Below are 10,137 nucleotides of genomic sequence, written 5' to 3'. Positions count from 1 at the left end.
CAAAGAAAACAAGGATTGTTTAAGGTGGTCTCAAAGACTTATGTCTCTCACCAATGATGACATAGCTTGGTATTCTTCTATTTATGACGACATTGAGAGTATTGATAGTTGTTGGGAGTTATCTAATGTTCCTCTTCTTGGTGCACAAAGAGGAATCAACTATAATACGACTCTGGCAAGACATCAGCTTGGGCTCACCATGAAGGACATACTTAATAATACTTTGTTAGAAGGTTTATTTTTCCAAGAATGAAAAAACACTCAAAGGTTCAAAGCTAAGATGGTGCATGATTGGCACAATTCGTAGGAAAAGAAAATATGAGATTGGATTTAAGAACTGTATAGCTTTGGAGCCTTACACTAGTTGGGTGAAGAAGAGAGTAAAAGAATTTAAGATGCCATACGCTTATGAAAGACCTACGTCCATGGTAATGGTCAAATCGTTCATTATTAAAGGCATAAAGGAGTTGCAAGGGGATTTAGATAGGATGAAGCAAGAGAGGGATGATTGGGAAGACAAATTTTACACCACACACCTTGAGAAAGTAGAATTGCAGAAGTAGCTAAAGGAAAAAGACGACTTGATAGAATTGCTTGAGTAACATGCTGTGAAGAGATCAAGGGACCAAGAGGATTTTTTTTCCTCTATCAGTTCATCATCTACTCATCTTCCTACTTCCGGAATTTGGAAAGGTATTGTAGACCAGCTCGTGATAGAGAAGGATGCTATGAAAAGCAGCTACGAAAGAGAGATCAAAAGTCTTCGCAAGAAGTATCAGCTAGGAGTTAGGTCGTCATCGGACATGATTCCATAGATCTAGTTTCTTTCCGTTTATGATCATTGAAATTGTATTTATGATTGTAATCCTTTACATTATTAATAAAATGAGACTTTCAGTAAATCAAAATGTGTTATTCCCATTATGATGTTTGCAATTTATGTCTTAAAGTTCCTTGGAAAATAACAATAATAACATTTGCATTTGCATTTACATATCATGTATCATGTTGCATCTTGGTCTTGCGTTGAGTAAGTTTTCCAGGGGTCTTATTTCTTTCTTGGTATTCATCCAGACTGTAAGAACAAAAATTGTTCTACAACAGATTCCATGATTTTGATGATAACAAAGAATGAAACCAAAAATGGCACCCTAACGAAAAGTTTCTAAGTGTGCAGGGTTCTAAGGAAAGAAGGAAGAGATCTGATGACGTCATCAGATACAGAATCATATCAGATACAAATTATCAGAAGACCAGAAGTAGAAACACGTTCAAGAAAGTCTAACTCTGAGCAAAACAGCAAAATATCAGAAGCATCTGAACAAGAAGTACACTCTAGAAGTTCTGACTCTGAACAACGGTATGTCAAACTCCAGAAACTCTCAGCGCTATCTGAAGAAACCATCAAAACTCAAAAGAGATCAACATCACAAGATTAGATAGCAAGATTCCCAGAAACATGAAGACTCTGATCATGGATTTCCTAATAAAGAAAGAGTAACGTTAACTTCAAATAAAGGTTTGGAAATGGATTTCCTAATACAGAAAGAGACGTTAACTCCAAATTCAAATGAAAAGGAACTATATTTGGAAAGAAGTCATTCGAGGAGAAAAAGTAGTGTTGGCAAGAAGCTATATAAGTTATGGCATTTTATTGGCCATCAGTTTCAACGACTACTTCACTCCTATATAAAGGACTGCAATAAACATTGAAAAACATCAATAGAGAACATACTGAAACATCAACATACATAAAAACGTTTTATTCTCTCAATCTTCACGAAGCTTTTGCTTAGAACGTGAAACACTTTTTGTTCTTACTGTTGTAATATTTGCTTATCTTAGAAGCACTCTAGATTACATAAGTCTTTATCTTTGTTGTATTTCCTCAAGTGACTCTGTGCAGTCAGTATACTTGAGAGGACTAAGAGATCCTTCTCTTAGACGTTGTTTGTAATCAATCTTTCAAGATTAGTGGATTAAGTCCTTGTTGAAGGAAAAATCACCTTGGCCGGGTGGACTGGAGTAACTTTGTGTTATAAGCGAACCAGTATAAAATTCCTTGTGTGGTTTTTATTTTAAAAAGTGCTTATTTTCCAAAACAATTCAAACCCCCCTTTCTTGTTTTTCTCACCTTCAAATGGTATCAGAGCTCCGACTCTGTTATTGATTTTCTAATCAAACACTTAACAGTGTAGAGAGATCCAGAACGAGAAAAACTATGGCCCACACAAATGAAAAGGATAGTTACAATGCTAAACCTCCTGTCTTTGATGGAGAGAAATTCGATTACTGGAAAGATAGAATTGAAAGTTTCTTTCTAGGCTATGATGCTGATCTCTGGGACATTGTCACAGATGGATACAAACCTCCTGTCACAGAGGATGGAGCTGAAGTTCCCAGAAGTAAGATGTCAGATGATCAGAAGCGAGTTTTCAAAAATCATCACAAGGCCAGAACCATACTCCTCAATGCTATATCTTACAACGAGTATGAAAAGATCACCAACAGAGAAACAACCAAAGACATACTTGACTCTCTGAGGATGACTCATGAAGGAAACTCTCAGGTCAAAGAGACAAAGGCTCTGGCGCTTATCCAGAAATATGAAGCCTTCAAAATGGAAGATGACGAAGCCATAGAGGTAATGTTCTCTAGATTCCAAACTCTTGTTGCAGGTCTCAAAGTTCTAGACAAAGGGTACACAACTGCAGACCACGTCAAAAAGATAGTCAGAAGCTTGCCAAAGAAGTGGAGACCCATGGTCACTGCTCTGAAGCTGTCTAAGGATCTGAACAATATCAGTCTTGAAGAGCTGGTTAGTTCTCTCAGAAGCCATGAGATAGAACTAGAGGAAGATGAACCTCAGAAGAAGAACAAGTCTGTAGCATTAAAGTCCAGATCTGAAAGACGCAAATCTGACAGAACCAAAGCCTTCCAGGCAGAAACTGAAGATGCTGATGACTCTGAACCAGAAGATTCTGATGATGAAGAAGAATTGTCCCTCCTGACCAGAAGAGTTAAACAACTCTGGAAAAAGAGGAACAACAACTTCAGAAGACCAAGACCTAGAGGGGATCGATCAGAATCAACCTCAAAAGGTAAAACTAACAAAGATATTACTTGTTATGAATGTAAAGAAACAGGTCACTACAGGAATGAATGCCCCAAGCTAAAGAAAGACAATTCTAGAAAAGAAAGCTTCAAGAAAAATACCTTCAGGACAAAGAAAGGATTAATGGCTACCTGGGATGATAGTGAATCTGGCTCATCAGAATCTGACTCTGATGAACAGGCAAATGTGGCATTTATGGCTACCACATCCAGAAGCAGCTCAGATGAAGAATCTGAAGAGGTATTTTCTGAACTCTCTCGATCTGATCTAGAATCATGCTTGTCAGAAACTCTTAGCTCATATCAGAAATTAAAACAAAAGTTTAAAAATATAAAAGGCTGTCTTGAAGCAAAATTTGAAGAATGTGGCAAACTTGAGATGACAATTCTAAAACGAGAGGATGAAATCAGATCCTTAACATTACAAAGAGATGCAGCGAATAAAAAACATTTAGAACTGGAAGAAGTGTTATCTCAAACTCCACAGACTTCAAATGCAATAATTTATAAATACGAAGAAGCCTTTCAAGAATTTCTGAAAAATGGGATAGGAAGGAGTGTCATGGCATCCATGATTTATGGAGTCAGTCAGAACAATAAAAAGGGAATTGGGTATGATTCTAAGGAAGATAAAATTTCTACTGGTGACCAACTTAAATCTCCGTTTTCATATCACTATACGCACACACAAGAACAAAAATTTGAAAATGCTAGAAAACCCAAAGTTATAAGAAACTCTGGGAAAACTAATCAAAGAGGACCCAAGAGATTCTGGGTACCAAAAGATAAGATTGTTTATGTTGTAGATATCCTATGCAGCAAAGTTCAGACACCAGTCATGGTACCTGGACTCTGGATGCTCGCGACACATGACGGGAAGAAAGTCTATGTTCCAAAGCCTGGAACTTAAAGATGCTGGATTCGTAGGCTTCGGAGGAGATCAGAAAGGAAGGATCAGAGGCTCCGGAACTATTGGTAATGGCACTCTTCCCTCTATATCTGATGTTCTTTACGTAGAAGGATTAATGCATAACTTGTTATCCATAAGTCAATTAAGTGATAACGGTTATGACGTAATCTTTAATCAAAAAACATGTAAAGCCATAAATCAAAACAATGGTTCAGTCCTATTCACAGGCAAGAGGAAAAACAACATTTATAAAATCAATCTTTCTGATTTAAAAGAACAAAATGTTAAATGTCTGATGACTGTTCACGAAGAGAAATGGGTGTGGCATAGACGCTTGGGCCACATTAGCATGAGGAAACTTTCTCAGCTAAATAAACTCGAGTTAGTCAGAGGCCTACCTAAACTAAAGTTTTCTTCAGATGCTCTATGTGAGGCATGTCAGAAAGGAAAATTTTCAAAAACGTCTTTCAAAAAGAAAAATGTTGTTTCTACCTCTAAGCCTCTGGAACTTCTCCACATTGACTTATTTGGTCCTGTGAAAACAGCATCAGTCAATGGAAAGAAGTATGGACTAGTCATTGTTGATGATTACAGCCGCTGGACATGGGTGAAATTCCTAAAGCACAAGAGTGAGTCTCACTCTGTATTCACTAGTTTCTGCTCCAAAGTGCAAAAAGAATTTGACTCTAAAATTATTAGAGTCAGAAGTGATCATGGTGGGGAATTTGAAAACAAAGACTTTGAGGAATTATTTGACTCTAATGGAATATCCCATGATTTCTCCTGTCCTAGAAGTCCACAACAAAATGGAGTTGTAGAGAGGAAGAATAGGACACTCCAAGAGATGGCCAGAACCATGATCAATGAAACTAATGTGGCAAAGCACTTTTGGGCAGAAGCTGTAAATACAGCGTGTTACATTCAGAATAGAATCTCTATAAGACCTATTCTGGAAAAGACTCCCTATGAACTGTGTAAAGGAAGAAAACCAAACATTTCATATTTTCATCCTTTTGGATGTTCTTGCTTTATCTTAAACACTAAAGAACATCTGAACAAGTTCGATTCCAAACACAGAAAGGTATTATGTTAGGATACTCAGAACGCTCTAAAGGCTACAGAGTATACATCACAGAAACCAAAATTGTGGAAGAATCAATTCATGTCAGATTTGATGATAAGCTTGACCCTGAAAAGTCAAAGCTAGTTGAAAATTTTGCAGATTTAGAAATCACTCTTGCAGGATCTGATAAAGCTCAAGAAGCAACTGTCACTCAGAACTCTGAAGAAATTAAATCCCCAGAAATCCCAAAGAAAGTTAAAAGTCGTATCAACGTATCTGAAGATTTGATTCTGGGAAACAAGAACGAACCTGTCAGAACCAGATCTACCTTCAGGACTTCTGAAGATACTCCTCTGAGACTAGTGTCTCTGATTGAGCCTACGTCCTGTGATGAAGCACTTCAAGATAACGACTGGGTTTCAGCCATGCAAGAAGAATTAGATCAATTCACAAAGAATGATGTCTGGGATCTTGTTCCAAAGCCCAGAGGCACTCACGTTATTGGAACCAGATGGGTATTCAGAAACAAGCTGAATGAGAAAGGAGAAGTCGTCAGAAATAAAGCTCGACTGGTAGCTCAAGGTTATAGTCAACAAGAAGGTATTGACTATAATGAAACCTTTGCTCCAGTCGCAAGGTTAGAATCTATTCGTCTTCTTGTATCTTTTGCTATAAACCACTCTATCAAACTATATCAAATGGATGTCAAGAGTGCATTCCTTAATGGTTATATTTCAGAAGAAGTGTATGTCAACCAACCTCCAGGTTTTGAAAATCCAAATTTTCCAGAACATGTTTTTAAACTTAAAAAATCTTTATATGGACTTAAACAAGCTCCCAGAGCTTGGTATGAACGTTTAAGCAATTTTCTTCTGGAACACAATTTTATCAGAGGGAAAGTTGACTCCACACTCTTCTGTAAGAACCTTAACAATGATCTCATGATATGCCAGATATACGTTGATGATATTATTTTTGGTTCAGTTAACGCCTCTGTTTGTCAAGAATTCTCTGAGTTAATGCAGGCAGAATTTGAAATGAGCTTAATGCAAGAACTAAAGTTCTTTCTGGGAATTCAAATTAACCAAACTTCAGAAGTTACATATGTTCATCAAAGAAAATACATTAAAGATGTTCTAAATAAATTTGATATGGCTGACTGCAACTCTGCAAAAACTCCCATGCATCCGACATGCATTCTTGAAAAGGAAGAAGTAAGCAAAAAGGTTTGTCAGAAGCTCTATCGAGGTATGATAGGCTCTCTTCTCTATCTGACTGCTACTCGTCCTGATATTCTCTTTAGTGTCTGTCTCTGTGCCAGATTCCAATCAGATCCTAGAGAATCTCATTTAACAGCAGTTAAGAGAATTCTCAAGTATCTGAAAGGAACCCCTAACCTGGGCCTGATGTATGAGAAAACATCAGAGTATAGACTTTCGGGTTACTGTGATGCAGATTATGCAGGAGATAGATTAGAACGAAAAAGCACATCTGGAAATTGCCAGCTTCTGGGAAACAATCTGATATCCTGGGCCAGCAAGAGACAGTCAACTATTGCTCTATCTACTGCAGAAGCAGAATATATCTCAGCATCACTGTGCACAACTCAGATGCTCTGGATGAAGAATCAGTTAGAAGATCTGCAAATCTTCGAGAGTAACATTCCTATCTTCTGTGATAATACTGCTGCCATTTGTCTAAGTAAGAATCCCATTCTACACTCCAGACCTAAGCACATTGAAATAAAACATCATTTTATCAGAGACTATGTTCAGAAAGGGATAGTAACATTGAAGTTCATTGATACAGATCATCAATGGGCAGATATATTTACTAAGCCTTTAGCTGAAGATAGATTTCTTTTTATCTTAGAAAATCTGAACATTCAAAATTGCCCTGAATAAATTGTGCCTCTGAAGATGTAAAATGAGACTCTGACATAAACAAACAAGTTTCTCTCTCTGACTCTGATACTTCTACCAAGTTAAGAAGATATCTGAGTTAGAAATCTCCAGGAACCAATCCTTTGGTATTCCTGAAGATCAGATACATCAAAACACGTGGAGCACTCAGCGTCTAACCTTGGAACTTCTAGACAGCTGTCCAGAAGAAATTCAAAGGCCAGACGATTGAGATCTCCTCGAGCAGTGTGCATACTGTTGGGATTAGACATTTATTAATGAGCCTTAATCATTTTTCCCCCAAGCGTGCTAACTTGAGTTCTGTGCTAACGCTGAATTGTGTGTCGTTTTGCATGTGTTTTCGTTTAGGGTATTTAAACACTCCTCTCACATTTCACACACTTATCACTCTCACTCACTCTCAAACCCTCTCTGAAGCATTTCTACAAACACTTCATCTTCATCTTCTTCTTCATCAACTATGGATGCACAACAACAACAAGTGTTCAACTTTTCTCAACAAATGGAATCCAACACCACTGCCCAAAGTTCAAGCATTTCCACTCCAACAGTTACAGGCGTTTCCATTACTCCAGTGTACAAGGAACCCCATGTTCTTGATCGTCAACCTCATATCAACCTAGCAACCCCCTTTGAGGGACTGGAAGTTTTATGTGAAACACTGGTGGACTTCGACAACATGAGGAGAAATGGAGTAGATCTTACTGAAGAACTCCGTCAACAAGGGTGGGAAAACTACTTCCAAAGGCTTTATGGCCCTGTTTACCCAAATCTCATCAAAGAATTCTGGAGATTTGCTGACGCTGATGACCATTTCATCGTCTCCTACGTATTGGGGGTAAAGATAGTGATTACTGAAAAGTCAATTGCTTCTTTACTGAACATGGAGAAAGATGGAGGAAGAAGGATCTACAACATCAACCCTAGGTCAAGGCGCATTGCTCAGGAAATAAATCCAACCATTTTCAAACTCAACACTGAAGGCAATCCTTCAAAGAACAAAGAACTTCATCAGAACCTCAGAGTATGGCTCAAGATCATTCTGGGAACCATTCATCATCGCCCAACATCAAACTCCTCTGACTACATCAATACAGATCAGAAGTGCATTCTGTATTGCATTCACAAGGGTTTGAAGCTCTGCCTTCCTGCACTACTCTTCAGATATCTCAGAGACTCTGTAAGGGAGACAAGAAACAACATGAAACCCAGAACCTACATCCCCCTGGGAAGACTGTTGTCTGATGTTCTGATCGAGAATGGGCTGGTAGATCATCTGGAGAAGAACAAACTGATGGAAGATCTGGCGATAGACACTGGAAAGCCTCTGAACGCCAGAAATCTCAATAGCATGGGAATCTTGAAGAAGATTCAAGTCAGACCCACGATGGACACCTCCTGGGACGCCTTGAAAGATCAGAGGAAGCTGCCCCATGGTCTTGCAAGGTTCTTCAAGAATGAACCCAGATACGCTATCCTCTTCTATATGCAGCGTCTGAAGGATGAAGGAGTCGACATCTCTGACTTCAGACTGGACGATTGTCTAGATTCAGAAGAAGACTTTGTCAGGTTCAAAAGAGGTCCCTCTGAAAAGAAATCTTCAAAGGCCAAGAAAGCAAGGCTAGGAGAGACTTCTGGAACCAGATCTCCAGCACCTCTGCAAGTAACTACTGGTAAGTCTGCTCCCTCTATTCCCTCTGAACATCTTATGGCTTTTTCTAATCCTCTCCCAACACCACCTATATACACATCCTCTGAAACCCCACCTTCTACAACCAGAACCTCACAACCTCTACCCAATTTTAATCTTGCTCACACTACCACTTCCTCTTCATCATCTTCAGCCCCAGAATCACCTCCATACCTTGACCTCTCCTCTGACCCAGAATACTCTGACCCTAACTCTCCAACCCTAGCCCAAATTCAGGCTCAAAACCTCGCTTCACAACAACCAACACAACCTGAAGTAACTTCACCACCACAACAAACAACAAACACACCCTCTGAAGCTCAACCCTCTGACCTCCACACCTCTGATATCACCCTGCCAAACACCTGAACCTGAAGCTGAAGCTGAACCTGAAGCTGAACCTGAACCTAAAGTTGAACCTGAACCTCTAACACTAAACCTCAGCCCTCCAACCTCTCCACCTCATACCTCTGAACCTGACCTTTCTATACCTACCCTTGAGGAAGCCATCATGCTGTTCGCAGGGGCTTCAGTTCAGAAGGTCAAGTCTCGGACCAGTACCTCTGGCATCAGTGATGATCCCGATTCTGTAAGGACACACTAGAACAGAGTCATTGGCTGGATGACCTCTGAGGCTTTTAAACTGAAGCACATCTCTGAACAAGTCAGAAACGACTTTATCAGAGATGCTTAGGCAAGACTACAGGAGAGACTTACAAGAGAAGCTGAAGAAGAAGCCAGAAGGCTGGAGGAAGAAAGGGCAAGGGAAGCTGAAATCCTAAGGGCAAAGGAAGCTGAAGCTAAAGCTATGGCCGATGCTGCTGCTGCTGCCGAAGCTGAAGCACAGGCTGCTGCCGAAGCTGAAGCAAAGGCCGCTGCTGAAGCACAGCAGGCTCTGACTCAGGGGGAGTCCTCATCTGTTGTTCTTATGGTTATCCAGACGCTGGAAGAATTGAAGAAAGATCAGAAGGAACTCCGTGCCAGAATGGATAAACAAGACACTGTCAACGACAACATTCAGAACATGCTAGCCCAATTACTTCAGAGAATGCCTCCGCCTCCCAACCCCTAGGCACTTAGGATTTTGTTTACCTGTTGTCTTGCCTTCTTTGTTTCTGATGTTTACTTGTTCTTTTTGCCCTTGTCTCCGTTGCCTTTTATCTGAATATAATGCTTTTCACTTGAATTTCTTTTTTTTGCTATGTCTTTTTGATTCTGACAAAAAGGGGGAGAAGTCATTAATAGCTCTGATGAAAATACTGTCTAAATACCTTAAGCACGCTGCAACATATTTTTCTTAAAAATAAATTTATCTAACACTAGACTTAAGAAATTGCAGAAGGTATCAAGAAACCTCAGTGCTTGGAAGCTCTGGTAAGGACTTCTGAACTCCCTAGCCTATCTCAGGGGGAGCTCTTGTCTATCTGATCTGATATTG

Source organism: Lathyrus oleraceus, chromosome 6, assembly GCF_024323335.1.
Source record: "Lathyrus oleraceus cultivar Zhongwan6 chromosome 6, CAAS_Psat_ZW6_1.0, whole genome shotgun sequence".
Lineage (NCBI taxonomy): Eukaryota > Viridiplantae > Streptophyta > Magnoliopsida > Fabales > Fabaceae > Lathyrus > Lathyrus oleraceus.
Note: the sequence above shows the minus strand (reverse complement) of the source record.